Source organism: Heptranchias perlo, chromosome 1 (genome assembly GCF_035084215.1).
Source record: "Heptranchias perlo isolate sHepPer1 chromosome 1, sHepPer1.hap1, whole genome shotgun sequence".
NCBI classification, from domain to species: Eukaryota; Metazoa; Chordata; class Chondrichthyes; order Hexanchiformes; family Hexanchidae; genus Heptranchias; species Heptranchias perlo.
In genome coordinates, this window is record NC_090325.1 from 57,448,074 (window position 1) to 57,466,996 (window position 18,923).

Below are 18,923 nucleotides of genomic sequence, written 5' to 3' on the forward strand. Positions count from 1 at the left end.
TTAATGTCTTATGGGTTTGGGGTTACAGACCACCTAATCTTGAAACAACCAATTTTATTTCACCGACATAAAATCAATTATAATATTTATGTTCCACATTAATACATAAAAATTAATACTCAATAAGCCAGCACTCATTACCACAGAACACATTATTCATCAGCACCATTAGGTCCAAAACAGTTCAGGAGATAAGTATGACATTAAATTCAACATATCTTGCTTAATAGAGTCCTCATCATTTAAAACGTCCATGTTTCAAACAGGCAGTCATTTATAATCGGCCAAAAAGCGATAACCATTATCCATTTGCATTATCAATTTCCAAGTTGCCGGTTATAGCATCTTAATTGCTTCAATTGTAACTTAAATTTTAGCAGAATATTGTAGACTGCACATTTTTGCAATCCAGCATCACAGTTTGTATATTTTTTTTGTATGCATATTCACTTGCACACGATTTCTATATACTCATCTGGAAATTTTAATATATATCGTGCCTGGACAGAGTTTTCAGTTACTGAAATCAATCGCAGCATTTTTAAAGTAGTCACTACAGGACGTTAAAGCTCTTTTTTCAACCTGCCAGTGAACAGCTCTCATGCTGAGAAAGCACAACAGTTAATTCCAGACTGAAACACAAAATAGAATCCAGGCTGAAACACAATAGAATCCATTTGCTTACTGTTCCAGGAGCACCTAAAAATAAAAAAGACATATAAAAAGTGCGCACTCCTAGTGAAAGGCTACAAATTAATACTTCAACAATGTAAAATATGTGCATGGAATAAAATCTCTCTTCAGCTTTTATAACTTAATATTGGTTAAGTTCCACAAACTAGAAGCTGCTCTTCAAAGGGCATATGCTTCCTGACATTTTGCAGCCAATTCATTCTGGTCTGGCTGTTGTGTGCTTTGGAAACATACCAGCAGCTGACATAAAAATCTGACAATTACTGCATTGCTGAAATTGGTCTTTTGTGTTCTTCAAACTGGTTTGAAAGAAGTTATGCTGGAATATTACCCTGGATACATGTTGGTGCTGAGTGAGAAGAAAATGTTGCAGGGGGTGGGGGGAGGCGGAAAAGACCTTCCATAGTTATAAGTATTTTCAGATCAAGTGGCAACCGCAAATGGGATTTTAATTGTTTTTGGGGAGAAGGTGGAAAAAAAGAGCACAGCTAAGAAATTACTCCTGACCAGTTACATGAATAATATTCTAATCACCAGTAAAGAATATTGTTTTTTGGACTGCAAAGACTAACATTTTCTCAGTTGCCTGCACTGCAATCAAATTCACATCAAATTCTTTGGAGATCATAAAAAAAGTTGTTTTTTTGTCAATAAAAACATTCAATATTCAAAAAGGACTAAAAGAACTGCTAAAGATCATTTAAATAACCTGCACTGCAACACCTCTCCTCCAAAGAATGATCCATATCTGCCCCCAACCCCATCCTGCTCACCTTGCAGCACACATGACCCTGCATTCTTCTGAATCCTAGTATTATCTGGGACACAAGCAGCTCTATGGCAGTCCAAGAATAGCTATGAGCAGGTGCACTTTCCGAAGACTGTCAGCTTCTTCCACCACAGATGGAGCACAAACTTGAAGCCTCACTATTGCTGGCCATGTTTCCTAGGCCTCAGGCTCTGGGACTCCCTGCCTGAGCCCTTCCATCTTGCCTCCTTCAAAGACCTTCCTTAAACCCACCTTTGACCAATCTTTTATTCATCCCTCTAATAACTCCTTTGGCTCAGCGTCCACTTTTTCCCATGCATCTGAAGTACCTTTTCTACATTGAAGACACTATATAATTGCAAGTTGCGGTGGAGTTCCATCCAGCAGTCTGGCTTAGAACAGACAAAACTGCTGCAAGCACGCAAGGGTCACTTGAGAAAAAGCTGCAATATTCTGGTTGTCAGCTAACCATTTTAATAATTTTAAATTACACCTCTATAATATCACCCCCAAAAGTACTTAATTATACCCCAAAAAAGGACTAAAACAAAAGAAAATCTCAACTCAACATCACTATTTCTCAATATGAAATCAGGACCGAGAGAAAAGGTGGTGGGCGGGGAAGTATGAGGACAGGGGTTTGAGCAAAAAAAGGCTTTCAGGAGCGGTCAATGGTTAAGTGGATAACTGCCTACATATGTGGGTGTGAACGATATCTACCAGGAAGGACTCAAGTTCAATCTTTTGTCGGTTAACTCCGCTGATTTCAGCTTGGAAGAAACATAGAAATGTAGAAACATAGAAAATAGGAACAGGAGTAGGCCATTCGGCCCTTCGAGCCTGCTCCACCATTCAATATGGTCATGGCTAATCCTCTATCTCAATACCATATTCCCGCTCTCTCCCCATACCCCTTGATGCCTTTTGTGTCTAGAAATCTATCTAGTTCCTTCTTAAATATATTCAGTGACTTGGCCTCCACAGCCTTCTGTGGTAGAGAATTCCACAGGTCCACCACCCTGAGTGAAGAAATTACTCCTCATCTCAGTCCTAGATGTCCTACCACGTATCCTGAGACTGTGACCCCTCGTTCTGAATCCCCCAGCCAGGGGAAACATCCTCCCTGCATCCAGTCTGTCTAGCCCCGTCAGAATTTTATATGTTTCAACGAGATCCCCTCTCATTCTTCTAAACTCGAGTGAATTCAGGCCGAGTCAACCCAATCTCCCCTCATATGACAGTCCTGCCATCCCAGGAATCAGTCTGGTGAACCTTCGCTGTACTCCCTCTATGGCAAGTATATCCTTTCTTAGGGAAGGAGACCAAAACTGCACACAATACTCCAGGTGTGGTCTCACTAGGCAGGTATGACACTGCAATTGGCTCAGTATCCCAAGCTTGAGGGCAGGGAATGGGATAAGGCGGCAACAAAAAAAGCCAGCGTTCCCACTGTTTATCACTATCTAATGCATTCTACTGGCAAGTGCATATGCGAACATCTGGCAAGGAAGTGACCAGCAGGTCACCATTAAGTCATCTGGGGTTAAGAGCCTACCAATACTAGGCTGACGAACAAAGTACGACTCCTTGGATGAGATACCAGAGGACGACCACCATCCTTGGAACTGTAACCCAGCATATCAAAACACCTCTAGGTAAAGGAGCAAAACAAAAAAAAGATAAAATTGGCAAGGAAAGGGGGGAAGCCAGGGAAGAAATGTTTAACAAAAGGAAAAAGGCATCTTATAACTCCAATTTAAGTCCCACTTCAGATATGCACCTTCTTTTTATTTATTTGCTTCCATTAACTTCATCACATCTTAGTTCCTTCATTAAGTTTTTCAGCATTTGCAGTAATGCATAATATGAGGAATTGAAGTGGAAGGACTGAGTTTCAACATCAAAAGAGATTCAGAGGAAGTGAATAAACCACGAGTTTCACTCTTAAGCTTAGAACGTCATCACAACCCTGACATTATTCTTTGACATACTTTTGAGTGTTTGTTACCCTATATAGATCACACAAGCAACATTTTTATTTAGTCACAAAGTTTTCTGAATCTAGGAAAAAAACTGGAGGGAATACACTGGATTGACTTTCACTAAATACTTTATTTTGCTTCCAACTTATTTGATTAAAAGTTAATTAATTTAAAAAAGCATTAAGAATACAAGGATGCATCTCCCTTTCTGAAATTTGTATTCACTGTATCACTTTCACAAAGGCAGTCATTGTAAACCTAAGTAATTACAGTAGGCCATAAAAACATTCACACTACCACTCCAAACAGATATCCTCACAGAATTTCCTCTCAAAATTAATGAACAATTGTGTAATTGCAATGCATTTCCTGTAACCTCAAAAAGAATAGCTAAAGTATCATTGTTCAACTTTTGTTTCTGTCAGTCTCCATGATCACACACACACACACAGTATCTCAGGGTCTATTTGATCCTGTAGGTAGTACTTTGCTGAATGAACATTCTCTTCAATATTTCACTGGCCTTCAAACAAACAAAGACAGCCCTTAATGACCTGCGCATGTATGAACACCTACTAGCTCTTAAATACTATTAATCCACATTTAGTAATTAGGACAGTCTTCAGATCCCACCAAAAACAAAAAAAAAGCCCTTTGAGGAAGCAAAAAAACACAATTCAGCCAGTTCAATATTTAAACATTTGTAATATTATCTTTTGGAAGCAGCATATTGTAAATATAGCAGCTCTTCGATTCATCAGTAACTAACTTTAAGTCAACATTATTAAAATTCTTCCTATCAACTACAAGTGCATGGCAAATCACCCAGTGCTTCGCCCCACAGAAAACATTAATCCAATAGAGCTCGCCCAGTTAACTTTTCTACAGAACGTTCTACTCCAGTGCTAACAGAACTGCACAGTGCATACCAAGCGGGCAACATAAAGCTCTATAATGTTACTTAAAAACACAGCAGTTTGTTGCAGACTCAGACAGACCTTGAGCAGCATTATCTGTTATTCATGACCCTTTGATTCTCACCCTTTCCTAGGCACAATGAAAAATGTTCATATATACTGCCTTGTTCTTGCCGGCTACAGCTTTCACTTCATTTCCTACCAGCTGACTGAATGAGCTTATCCGTCAGCTCTGGCTTTTCAGCAGTGAACATAGCTGATTGGGGGAATTCTGCCTGCTATGATTGGCAATTTACTCAGGAAAAACTCCTCCTTGTTGCCTAGCAGTGTCATGGCAGATCACTCCAACTGAACAGAAAACTCTAATATCATTCAGGTCGAAAAGAAAGACACTACATACAAATGTAATCTTAAGTATGCCATTTTAAACTTGTTACCCACAGTAGGACCCAGCACCAATTAGAAACAACCGAACTGAGCTGCAATGGCAACCCTTTTGAATTAAATGGTATCTTTAATCAGCCTTTTCTCTTTTTTTCCCAAATGCTTGTAGGCTTTTAACCAAAAATGGAAATATGAAATTATAGTATAATATGAAACATTCAAAAAAAATCTCAATTTTGTTTAGTGAAACAAGCTCTGCATTAAAATGTAATCAGTTGTGGAACTATTTAAACTAAGTGTAAAAATGCACTTCCATAAAAATTTGACTCAAAAGCTGCAGTTTTGCAAACAGTTGAATATGATTCACTGTAAAAACTGTGACATGGTCCACATAGTACACAGGAATCTTGAGATTCTTGACAACACAGCCCATTTTGAAAGCAAAGTAAAAAAGGTAGTCGATGAAATAATGACATTCGTGTTGCCCATAGAGATTACTGCAAGTATTACCAGAAAGGCTTTGATGGTCAGAGAGAATGCAAAACACCATTTTGAAAAGAATGCCACATGGCCTTTTAAACGTAGACTGGTAACCACAGGGTCAAATATTTAAAACTGGACTTAACACTTCAAAATTCACAGCATGACAATGGCACAGCTTTTTAAGAGTACCAAAGTACCACAAAACGGTACCAGGCAGATTTGATTCTGTGAGGAGAGGTCTGAAGCTAGGATGGCCCGAAAGAGGAAAAGTAGTAATTCGACTAAGGCTGATTTTCTTGTCCTTTGCCCCTGGGGAATGCCCATTCCTCAAAGGGCAAAGGGCAGGAAAAAAAAAGGGGTAGCAGTCAAGAAAGTGGAGACTGATTTTGCAGATCTCTGCCTCTTATGTTGCCCTGGTATTTCTGGAGGGGCGGCAAAGCTGAGCCTGAACCTGCAATACGGACAGGCCAATGAACCAATGCAAATGAGATGAGAGGGGCCTCTTGCCTCATTTTCCTGAAGGAATGCTGACTGGGCATCCCAGAGAAACATGGTGCTGAGTCCTACTAAGAGCCCCAAGTGCAGGCCAAAGACTGAAGGTAAGGAAAATATAATCCCCCCTCCAGGATGTTTAGAGATAGAGATAAGCGAGGCCGTCTGCCAACAGGCCACAGGCCACTCAGAGACCTGACAAACAGCTGCAGGCTTGAGATACTTGTAGCTGTGTTTAAACTTCCTGCCTTTTCTAGGCTCAGCCAAGGGGCAGGTCTGCTACCCCTAGGCCACGTGGCCAAGGGCACAAAATCCCACTGCTCCTGGGCCTGGACAAGAGCAGTGTACATCAGGTGTGCTGCTCTTTCACAGTGGTGAGGCGGGATGCTAGGAAAAAAAATGTCTAATGAGTCCTGGTGATGACACTCATGCATATCATGTAGGGGATGGTATCCACCACGCAAGAATGGAGGACTTGCATATAGAATGGAACTTATGAAGCATGCACAAGGATGCTTCCAGCACTTGAAATTAAGACAAAATCTAATGTTACTCAGGTGCAGAACCAAAATTTATTAACATGATGCATCTATATTTGTGAATGAAGTGACAACACTAGAAAACAAATTATATTACACAATGTGTAGAGTAGAAGATGAAACGTTTCTCTCGTATTGGGAGAATCCTTCCAATATAAAAGAAAATTCCCTTTTTCCTTCTTTAGACCCCCTCCCATGTCCGTGCACAACACATAGGCTAACCAGTTCAGGACCTCTGCAGCTCTTCAACCAGCCTTGGGGTCTGCAGGAGTGGCCCAGGTGAAAACTCACTCAGATTTTCCACCTGTAGGGAGACAATGCCTCTGTTGAAGGACTCACATAGCTTGGCCAAAATCAGAAATTAGTCAATGGGCACCATGTGCATAAACTCAGACCGTTTGGAAGAGCTAATTAAAAATAACAACATTCTTTAAACATGCAAGTTAAGCAAGTTGTCAGGAAGAAAAAGAGACCTGCAAAAGAATCACCAATTTTGTAAAACCAAACAAATCATAGTATAATTTTTTTGATAACTGAGTAAGTTACATTTCCCATGCTTCATACATTTTAAACACAGCTGAAATGGCAGACATGGCACCTGGCAGCGAGGTCATGAGTCTCCCCTATGACTTTCACTCCCACCCAGCTGGGAGGTGCCTCAGCATCCATTAAGCAACTCCCTCCTGGGCTTGGTAGAGACAAGGAGCAGAGCCGATTGGGACTTGGACAATCCCCTACTCTTGGGTAGCACTCAGCATCAGCCCAATGCTGCTGAAACATTGATTAATTAAAGCAAAAAAAGTTAGTGAGAATTCCAGCTGTTCTAACAGAGGGATGGTGAGAGTATTAGAAAACAGTGCAAAGATTTTACAATGCCTTACGCATTGTAATATTGCAACTAATAACATTTGTTATCTACCATGTGTGAGCACCTTTGCTTCTGTGTATTTTACTTTAAAACTTGTTAACAGGTACAAATGAAATATAACTGAAGACTACACAGCTGCAATAACATTTTATATTCCAGTCATAAAAGCACAAAACCTATAAGAACTTTTATAAAACATATTTATAATGAGTAATAGATTCAGGTGAATAAAATGTGACTGCTAAATAGGCTGGCAGTGTCTTCCCCCTCCTCCTCCTTTTCCTTGCCTATTTTTCCCTTCCATCAAAAGTATTGACTTGTTGCTGGGATACAGTTCCATGGACATCAAGCCTCTGGTACCCTATGAATAATGGCCATTTGATTGTGAGCCTTGACTGAGTTTTGAAAAGCTAGTTTATTAAAGGAAGCATCACAGCCAAGTCTGATCCTGTCTTCATCTGATGTCCACGTACATGTGTTTAGAGTAGGGGTCCAGTTAGTAACAACCAGAAGCAGGAACTAGGGCCAATTTTCCCCAAACTAACCCAGGGATGCCAAGATCAGCAAATTAAACACAAATTGGAGATGGAATCTAGAAACTTCCTGGTCTGCATGGTTCAACTGCTCGCAAGATAAACTCGCTGAGCAAATTAGGGGAGCTCTTGCATCAATTTGAATTAGAACAAATTAACTACTACAATCTCTGAAGGACTGATGAAAGCACCCTTTGCTACCTCCTTACAAGCAGCAACCCTAACTTCCCATCCTCCCCACTCACCATCCTTCCTGTTCAGCATGCCCACTGATTGAAACTTGACTCTCAGTGGTGATATCTTCCCCTTACTGAAGTCTCTCTACTCAGTATAGTTTCCACCAACTGCCCCAACCAAACCTCTAGGGTGGCAGCATGGTCCTAATCACCAAATCACACCTTGGTCACACACATGAATACATAGAAGTTACAAATTGAAACAGGCTATTTGACCCAACTAGTCTGTCAGCATTTACCTTCCACATGAGTAAATACTCAATCATATTTACCCACCCAATTCCCAAATCCCTTCACCCACCTATCCCATCTAACCTTAAATGTTGACAGTTTCTACCTCCACCACTAACCCTAGAAGTGAATTCCACAGTCTCACAAATCTCTGTATAAAGGAGTTTCTTTTGCTCTCTGTTCTAAATCTCTTGCAGTTAATCTTGTATCTAAGGTCCTCTTGTTCTTGACATCTCAACTACAAGTCAATGGAAATAAAAAAATTCTGGAGAGATGTAAAACGAGCTGCCAATTTACGATCACCCACTTCGCACAAAGTCAAAATCTACCCCAATGTCTTAAAACCAAGACTGTCTTGTTCCAAATTTACAATATCACCCACCTCTGCCATATCTCACCTACCACTGCTGAAACCCTGTACCTCAATCTACAGGCTTAATTTCCCCAAAGCTCTCCTTGCTGACTTCCCAAGTTTCTTTACATTGACTCTAATTTGTCCAAAACTCTTTCATTAAGTATTACTCCCCTATCATCTCTGTTCTTCAGTGGCTCCCCACCCTCAAATGCACAGAATTCAAAACTGTTAATCTACAAACCTCTCAAAGCTTTGCCCCAGAGCCTCAACAATCTTCTCTAGATGTACATACCAACTTGAATTCTTCACTCTTTTTATTGGCCTTTTTTGTAACGTTTCCTCCATCGGCTTCATTCTCAGTAGCAAGGTGGTCGGCTGTCTTGGCCCGATACTGTGCAGCTCATTCTCTATGCTCCCCCGCCTTGCTACCACTCTCTTCACCAACAAAAGCCCTCTCAAAACCTACCACTTTTGGCACAGGCTTCAATCTTTTTCCTACTATTGCTCTACACTTGTTTCACCTTTAAAAGCACTGAGATGTCTACCAGTTTAAAGGCACAAGAGAAACCACAAATTGTTGTTGCAGCAATCTGATTAAGCGACACAAACCAGTGCTGGTCAAAGCCAGAAGTGAAGTGACAGAAAAAGAAAGTGACAACCAACCAATCTGGTGTACAAATGAGTGCTGATGGTAAATGAAGAATTACTGTCCAGTGTTCTTTTTGAAGCATTTAAATAGTGCAATTCTTATTCCTGATTTTTCTTTTTAAAAACAAGACTTCAGAGCAATTGAAAAGTAAAGAAAGAAAAGTACTTTGAAGCTGCAGCTCCAACTCTATTCATGGGAGTGTGGGTGCTCACCTACCCCCAAAAGGCAGTGCTTCCAACGTGAGCAGTGCAGACTGAACTACATATGTAACTCCTTCTTTGGGATACTGAAAGTCCATACATCAATGACATCCCCTCGTTCTTCCTCCCTCCACCACCAACTTGCATTTATCTTTAATGCGAAAATAAAGTCCCAAGGTGCTGCACAGTGGAGAGAAGTATCTGGAGGAAGAGATTAGGAAGAGAGAATGAAACCTTGGTCAAAAACATGGAATTTGAGAAGATTTTTTCAAAAGGTGGAATGAGAAGGGGAGAGGTTTAGGGATTGAGTTCCATAGAGTAATGCTGAACCAACCACTGGAGGGGCAGGGGGAGGAGAAAGAGGAGGAGGAAATGCAAAAAAGGCCAGTCAGAAAACCTTAGGGTGTGGAAGGGAATTTGAGGCTGGAGGAGGTAGCTGAAATCAGTGTAATTCAGGCCATAGAGGGATCTGAAAGTGAGGACAGAAGTTCTAAATTTAATCTACTGGGGGACATATGACCATATCCTCTCCATCACCAAGACCGCCTACTTCCACCGCCGTAACATCGCCCGTGTCTGCCACTGGCTCAGCTCATCTGCTGCTGAAATCCTCATCTATGCCTTTCTTCCCTCTAGACTCGACTATTCCAATGCTCTCCTAGCCGGCCTCCCATCTTGCACCCTCTGTAACTTGAGCTCATCCAAGTCTAAATCACTCTACTGACCTAGCTAATTGGAAGCAGGAAAGGAATATGCAATGCACTAAAACAAACAGTGTGCTATTGAAAGCTGGACAATTCTTTCTCTCTGCAGTTTCCAATCTCATTTGGAACGGTCACCATCACAAATCAGGAAGCAAGTCAACAACCAACACTGTAGGGGGTGGTGGTGTGTGTCAGCTTCACCTGATTTCCGAGCGGTTCGAATCGCTCCCACTCCCTGGGCTCCAGACCTTGGACTTATTTGGGGGTTGTGACAAAGTGCAGCAGACAACCGGTTTTGGTGCAATTAACTTTGACCTTTATTCAAGAGAGAAAATACAACACAACAATCTTAACACTGTAATAAAATGGGGAACACTTCGGTACAGACGAGGGAAATTACAGCAGAAAGATACTTCACCCCTCCCAATCCCACTTTAGCTAGCTAAGTTGGACTCTAAAGGACCAGAGATAATGCTCACCAAACAAATCCTTGACAGTAATTCACCCAGAGGTAAGTCAGGAATAGATCGTAGAGTGGAAACTTTGCAGATCTTCGGTTTTCTCCAGAGTTGGCTTTCTTTGGTCGCCGTGGCCCAATATTACCCGGTTGGTTGGTTCGTAAGGCCCTTGTTGCCGCGAGGTGTCTGATGGTCACTGGGGCTGTTGCTCTGGTTCCTTCTTGTGTGTCGGCCTGCTTCTAGAGCTGCTGACCTTCTCTCTGTTGCCCCCTCGCCTCCCGAGCTGTCGAACTCCTGGCTGAACTGAACTGAACAATCCTTTGCACTTGCAGGTCTGGCTAACTGGTTCTCTCACGTAGGGTTCGTTGGAAGCTGCTCTCCTTCCAGAGACAGGCAGAACAAGAGAAGCAGAACACAAGAGCCAGCAAAAGAGAGAAAGAGAGAGTTCAAGTTTCCACTTCTATATCCCTCTCTTACAATGGTCTTAGTCACTTAAAAAAAAAAGGCACTTCATGTCTGTTTGAACAGTTCTTACAAAGTCCTTCAGAATCTTTGATGGCTTTTGATGGTTTCTCATCATGTTGCAATTGTTTTTCTCGATTTGACATTGTTAATTCCGATTTGTAGAGCTTGCCATACAAGGCTTCCTAGGTGTTGATCGGTTTCGCTTTAAAACAAAGACATGACTACACCATGTCTGGAGCAGTTGCCTCTTTCAATGGCCTACTGCCTTTCGAATTAGTGCTGAGTGTTGACCACCTGCTGTAGGTTTTGCATTAAAACAGAGACATGTCTGAAGCAGTAATTCTCCACATTCCACTGTGTGTGTTGTTGATTCATCTGGTGACCTCTCACCTATCCTTCCATCTTAGGATTTTAGTCAATGGCCAAAGTTTTCCATATTCAGGGAAAAGGTGAATTCCCAGAATTCTTAGTCACCCCTACGAGGAAGTGAGTCCCTTAAAGGACGTGGATTCCTCGAAAAGTACTTTTCCTTGGTTGATGCTTCCTGGTGCGGCGTGTGTGAGTCGGCCCAATATTTCATCACCCTGAAATGGTTAGAAAAGTATCCAAAGTCCTTTTCTTTAGGGTTTTTCTCCGAGTTTTGGGGGATCTGTGAATTTTGAGAATCTTACAACACTTGATCACACACTTAGGAATTACAGGAGGTGGAGGACAGATCGCTTGTCTGCTCCCTTCAACCAGGAATGCGTAGCAGATATTTGAAGAGGGAGGCATTTGGAAGTGAAAGAAATGGGGGTGCAGGGAAAATGACCAAAAAAAAATTGGAAATGTGTATTAAGACAAACACCCAACAGCTCCACTTTTGGCATTCCAAACACTTCTGTTGCAGTTATATTTTCTTTTCCTTTTCCATGAAATGTTCATATCCATACATCTTTCATAATAATGAGAATGGGATAGACATGCTCCAAGGCCACTATCACTGCCATTCTACTTTTGACCAGTGAGAAGTGAGTGAGCATGGCCTGATAACACTCATATCTTCTTCCTCTTTGGTAGACCCTCCTTACCTGTAACCTCCTCCAGCCCTACAACCCTCAGGTCTCTGCGCTCCTCAGATTCTGGCCTCTTGCGCATCCCCGATTTTAATTGCTGCACCATTGGCGGATGGGCCTTCAGCTGCCTAAGCCCTAAGCTCTGGAATTCCCTCCCGAAATATCTCTCGCTCGCTCTCGACACTGCTTAAAACCTACCTTGGTCACCTGACCCAATATCTCCTTATGTGGCCCGGTGTCAAATTTCATTTGATAACGCTCCTGTGAAGCGCCTTGGGACGTTTTATTGTGTTAAAGGCACTATATAAGTGCAAGTTGTTGTTGATTGGTAAAGACTGGCTATTCAGGAATTGCAACTACAGACCCACATCCAACTCCTTTGTCACTGGGCCACCAGTTGGGAGTGTGTTTGAAGGACATGACAATAGCAGTGATATGATGACTGTCTAAACTGCTCCAGCTTTATTATTATGGTTTACAGCACTTTTAGAGTCACTCAATTTTGTTACATGGAAGATACCAAACAGGGTCTCCATGCGTAGATCTCCTTTTTGGTCCCTAATCGGCCCCACCCCTCCTCTTACTACCCGTTTACTATTTATATGCCTATCGAAGACTTTTGGATTTCCTTTTATTTACAGAATCAGATCCAGTCACTATATAACGAGTGACAAAGCTCAGGATTTCTGTGGTGTTCTATTTATTCAACAGCTAACTAATTGATTTTATTTTAACTCCTTTAGATTACTTGCATTTTGGTGTATCTGATAAGGAGACATTGCAGGCGCTTTGGAGCAGCACAGTGTCAACAGCTTGGAACTGCTGTTTAGTTTTAGTTCTGTAGCTGGCAGTCAATATAATGCAAGGGTGCATTGCAGTCAGGAATACCAATAGTACAATTATGGATAATGTGAAATAGTTCTTAAAAAATCCATACATATGACATTTCCACATCAATATTAGATTTTTTTTTGTTGACATGGTTATCTTGTGGTTTGGCAACAGCATTGCAAAGGCTGATCATAGGCTACACTATGTGACATTGAAAATAGCTCCATGAAAAATAGTTTCAAATTGAGGACCTCATTATCCTACTATTTTGGTCGGTGGTGGACCCAAATGCTGATTAATAAACATTTTGACGATATTGTTAAATCAATCACCACCATGTTAGGACAACAGCCTTAAATTTGTTTTAAAATAGAATCATAGAATGGTTACAGCACGGAAGGAGGCCGTTCAGCCCATCGTGCCCGTGCCGGCTCTTTGGAAGACCAATCCAGTGCGTCCCATTCCACTGCTCTTTCCCCATAGACCTGCAAATCTTGTCCCTTCAAGTATTTATCCAATTGCTTTTTGAAAGCCACGATTGAATCTGCCTCCACCACCCTTTCAGGCAACACGTTCCAGATCCTAACTACTCACCAAGAACCAAAGGTACCATGAAGTTTTTCTCCATGGTACCTTTGGATCTTTTGCCAATCACCTTAAATCAGTGTCCTTTGGTTGTCAACCCTTCCACCAATGGGAACAGTTTCTCTTTATTTACTTTATTTAAACCTTTCATGATTTTGAAGACCTCTATCAAATCTCCTCTTAACTTTCCCTGCTCTAAGAAGAACAACCCCAGTTTCTCCACTTTATCCACATAACTGAAGTCCCTCATCCCTGGAACCATTCTAGTAAATCTTTTCTGCACCCTCTCTAAGGATTTCACATCCTTTCTAAAGTGTGGTGACCAGAATTGGATACAATACTCCAGTTGTGGCCGAACCAGTGTTTTATAAAGATTCAACATAACTTCCTTGGTTTTGTGCACTATGCCTCTATTTATAAAGCCCAGGATCCTGTATGCTTTTTTAACTGCTTTCTCAACCTGTCCTGTCACTTTCAAAGATTTGTGCACATATACCCCCCAGGTCTCTGTTCCTGTACCTCTTTTAGAATAGTACCATTTAGTTTATATTGCATTTCCTCATTCTTCCTGCCAAAATGTATCACTTCGCCCTTCTCTGCGTTAAAGTTCATCTGCCATGTGTCTGCCCATTCCCCCAGCCTGTCTATATCCTCGTGAAGTTTATTATTATCCTCCTCACTGTTCACTACACTTCCAAGTTTTGTGTCATCTGCAAATTTTGAAATTGTGCCCTGTACAACTAAGTCCAAGTCATTAATATATATCAAAAAAGCAGTGGTCCCAGTACCAACCCCTGGAGACCACCACTGTATACCTTCCTACAGTCTGAAAAACAACCAACCATTCACCACTACTCCCTATTTCCTGTCACTTAGCCAATTTCATATCCATGCTGCCAGTGCCCCTTTTATTCCATGGGCTTCTATTTGCTGACAAGTCCATTATGTGGCACTTTATCAAATGCCTTTTATAAATCTATATACAAAACATCAACCCTCTGTTACCTCAAAAAACTCTATCAAGTTAGTTAAACACGATTTGCCTTTAACAAATCCGTGCTGGCTTTCCTTTATTAATCCACACTTGTCGAAGTGACTAATAGTTTTGTCCCGGATTATCATTTCCAAAAGCTTCCCCACCACCAGAGGATAAACTGACCGGCTTGTAGTTGCAGGGTTTATCCTTTCACCCTTTTTTGAACAAGGGTGAACATTTGCAATTCTCCAGTCCTCTGGCACCACCCCCATATTGAAGGAGGATTGGAAGATTATGGCCAGTATCTCCGCAATTTCCATGCCTACTTCCCTCAGCAACCGAGGATGCATCCCATCCAGACCAGATATACTTATCTGCTTTAACTGCAGCCAGCCTTTCTAGTACCTCCTCTTTACTAATTTTCATCTTATCCAATATTTCAACTACCTCCTCTTTTACTGTGACTCTGGCAGCATTTTCTTCCTTGGTAAAGGCAGATGCAAAGTACTCATTTAGTACATCAGCTATGCCCTCTGCCTCCATGCATAGATCTCCTTTTTGGTCCCTAATCAGCCCCACCCCTCCTCTAACTACCCGTTTACTATTTATATGCCTATCGAAGACTTTTGGATTTCCTTTTATATTAGCCGCCAGTCTATTCTCATACTTAGTCTTTGCCCCTCTGAACCTTCTATATTCAGCCTGGTTCTCACTTGTATTATCAACCTGATATCTGTCATGCACCCCCTTTTTCTGCTTCATCTTACTCTCTCTTTCATCATCCAGGGTGCTCTGGCTATGGGTGCCCTACCTTTCTCCCTCGTGGGAATGTACCGAGACTGTACCCGAACCATCTCCTCCTTAAAGGCTGCCCACTGTTCGATTACAGTTTTGCCAACCAATTTTTAATTCCAATTTACCCAGGCCAGATCCGTTCTCAACCCAATGAAATTAGCCCTCATCCAATTAAGTATTTTTACCTTGTCCTTTTCCATAATTAATCTAAACCTTATAATACTATGATCACTGTTCTTAAATGTTCCCCCACTGAGACTTGCTCCACTTGACCCACCTCATTCCCCAGAACTAGATCCAGCAATCCCTCCTTCCTTGTTGGGCCAGAAACATACCGATCAAGAAAGTACACTTCAGAAATTCCTCCCCCTCTTTGCCCTTTACACTATTACTATCCCAATCTATATTAGGATAATGGAAGTCCCCCATTATCACTACTCTATAGTTCTTGCACCTCTCTAATTTCCCTGCAAATTTGATCCTCTATATCCATCCCACCAGTTGGTGGCCGATAGAATACATCCAGTGGTGTAATGGCACCTCTATTGTTTCTTAACTCTAACCAAATAGATTCTGTCTTTGACCCCTCAAGGTCATCCTCTCTCTCCAGTTCTGCAATATTCTCCTTAATCAATACTGACACTGCACCCCACCCCATCTTTCCTGAACACCTTATATCCAGGAATATTTGGTACCAAATCTTGCCATTTTTGAGCTAAGTCTTTGTTATCGTCACTACTTCATATTCTCATATGGCTATTTGCACCTGCAGCTCACCAACCTTATTTACCACACTTCGTGCATTCACAAACATGCACTCTAAACCTCTCAGACCACCTTGTATGCTCAGTCTGATTCCACCTAATACTGTACTATTTCGTACTCTAGTGCTATTTGTCTCGCCCAATCCTTTGTGTACCTTGTTCCTCCTTTCTAATGCTACATCCTGATGCCCAACCCAAAATAACTCTTGAACTGGCTGCAAAACCTCAGATACATGTGGACAAACACAAAGGGGAGAAAAATAAAACAGGAGAATTAGTGCTTTTCCCCCATAGTTAGCAATCTAATAAAATGCCATTATCAGAAACCGCACATTTCAAAGCCACATGTTCCCGTTTATGGAGAAAAACAAGCTTTCCCCTAATTTTTTTGTTGAGAAATTGCACTTTTTAAAGTAATCAGCTTGGTCTCACAAATCTCATTAATTCAATGAAGTTCTCTTACGATCAGTTTCAATATCTTGTAGAAGTAAATTTGGTTTTAAAACAGCAATTTGGTCTAGTTCTAGGTATTATTGATTAAAATGAAAAAGCTCACCATATCAAAAGATCTGGCAAGTTGTTTTCCATATGTTATGTTGTCCTGAATTTAAAACACATGCTGGAGCTGCTAAATGTCAGTAAAGGATGCTTCATGAACCCATCACAATAGAAACTGCCAAAGATTTAATGTGCAGCCATTAAAGAGTCATTTTGGAATGAGATAGCAGACAGACTTGATTTTAAATGACTGCAATGAAATAGTTCTCTAAAAAACACAAACCAGTGAATAAGTACCATAAGCTGAATTAAATTGATTCTAAATGGGTGGTATTGTAGTTGTTAACTGATTCCACAGACAGCCAGGGAGAACCGACCTGGAGGACCATGTTCTCAGAGTTACTATATGACTAAGCATAATCAGCTGTACATTCAAGCAAATCCAGAGAGACAATGGTGGTTGAAAGACAACTGCAATTGGAGCAAGGACTTAAGAGTGACAATCATAAGGGCAGGGAAGATAACCAATAGTAAAAGTATTTAAATCTCAGCATAAATCAGAAAATCTTCACTGGTACAGTGTGTTTCTCAAAATTGTTAATGGTTAGTACAACATTTTCTTTTTAAAATTACTGTGAGATCAACTGTTATTTCTTCTACTTTTCTTCAGTATTCTGGTTGTGTGCAACACCAGAATCTAGAGACTAGAGCAATAAAATGTCACTTTATACACTGCAAATGCAATTAAACTGGTTTCAAGAGTCTGACAATTTCCACCAAACACATCTCATTAAGATAACAATGTACTAGGAAAATCAGCAGTACACCATGTCCTTTTAGACATTAACCCATGAGGTGAATTTAAGTGCCCACTGAAGCAATAACCATACATTGTTTGACCTACCAGTAGACACTGTAGCACCAGGACATTCAAGACACTAACATCCGGCAAGTTAACATTTGCTTCAAAAACAGTGCTACTAGTACTGTATCTTTAAATTTAGAACGGTATTTCTGCCACTGCAGTAGATGCTGGGACTTGTTCACAGCTGTTTCCTTCATTCAACAGAAACTAATGGCTTCTGTGTGACGACCAGACCACAGCATCTCATACAACTGATGGATGAACAGCAGATTTCTTATTTGAGGAAAGTGATCTATGAAATTGCCTGAAGCATAAACTATCTGAACTCAAAAAAAACCCTCAACTTTCTCCAGCATGTTTATAATAGATAGAATATATTTGTCTGGACTGTCTATTTAGATTCTATTTGCCAGTTTCTACTCGCATTTATGCACAGGAAATTGCAATTGCTTTGAAGAATTCAGCCAAATTTAACCCTTTCATTCCAGGTATTAACTTATTTTCAAAAGAAACAGACAAGTGGTTTCAGCTCTATTTGTAGGGCAAAATTTAAAGAAAAAAAAAGACACTACCTGCTGCAACACTACCATATCTATCTATATACAAATAAACACAAGTCATTTGCCCAAAATAACAAGACTATTTACTATAGTTGGTGTATTAAAAACACAGCTGTATCAATGATTAACATTCTCATTTTCACACATCAGTAATAGACCAGATGAGTTTCATTACATTTATGCTTCTGAAGTGCTGAACCACTATTTATTTCAGACATTCTAGTTTGAGACTGGATATAGGTTTGGGTCAAATGACAAATCTTGAGGGAGACCCTCAGATTTCTTTTAGGTATCATGCATTTGTAAAAATCACTTGTTACATTTATCCTGTGCATTAATTGAGCAGTAATGCAGAGCAATTTGTGGAGTTTGTCCTAATGTAATGTTCATCCACTTTCAGCATCTCAAAATTTCTCAATCATGTAGGCCAGTGTATTGAACGGTAGTAGGAACATAGGAATAAGAGTAGGCCATTCAGCCCCTCATGCCTGCTCCGCCATTTGATAAGATCATGGCTGATCTGTTATCTAACTCCATATACCTTATGGCCACTATCCCTTAATACCTTTGGTTGCCAAAAAGCTATCGATCTCATTTAAATTTAGCAATTGAGCTAGTATCAATTGACATTTGCGGAAGAGAGTTCCAAACTTCTACAACCCTTTGTCTGTAGAAATGTTTTCTAATCTCGCTCCTGAAAAGTCTGGCTCTAATTTTTAGACTGTGCCTCCTACTTCTAGAATCCCCAACCAGTGGAAATAGGGTGGATAGAGAGAAACTATCTGTTCCCCTTAATATCTTATAAACTTCGATCAGATCACCCCTTAACCTTCAAAACTCGAGAGAATACAACCCCAATTTGTGTAATCTCTCCTCGTAACTTAACCCTTGAAGTCCGGGTATCATTCTGGTAAACCTACGCTGCACTCCCTCCAAGGCCAATATGTCCTTCCGAAGGTGCGGTGCCCAGAACTGCTCACAGTACTCCAGGTGCAGTCTAACCAGGGTTTTGTATAGCTGCAGCATAACTTCTGCC

The 18,923-nt window shown here is 40.9% G+C and overlaps 1 protein-coding gene across 6 annotated transcripts in view; it reads right to left on the bottom strand.

The window, feature by feature from the left end:
• The window catches only part of LOC137322504 (atos homolog protein B), a 119,959-nt gene that overhangs the window by 68,573 nt on the left and 32,463 nt on the right, over positions 1 to 18,923 (bottom strand). The window contains exon 1 of one of the 6 annotated variants that reach the window (XM_067985460.1): positions 4,486 to 4,506. The exons of 4 other annotated variants lie outside the window; for them this stretch is intronic. The gene's annotated coding sequence lies outside the window, so the exon portion shown is untranslated. Of the gene's footprint in view, positions 1 to 4,442; positions 4,507 to 18,923 lie in introns of those variants that run through there. One more of the 6 variants, XM_067985455.1, reaches the window with a different exon arrangement.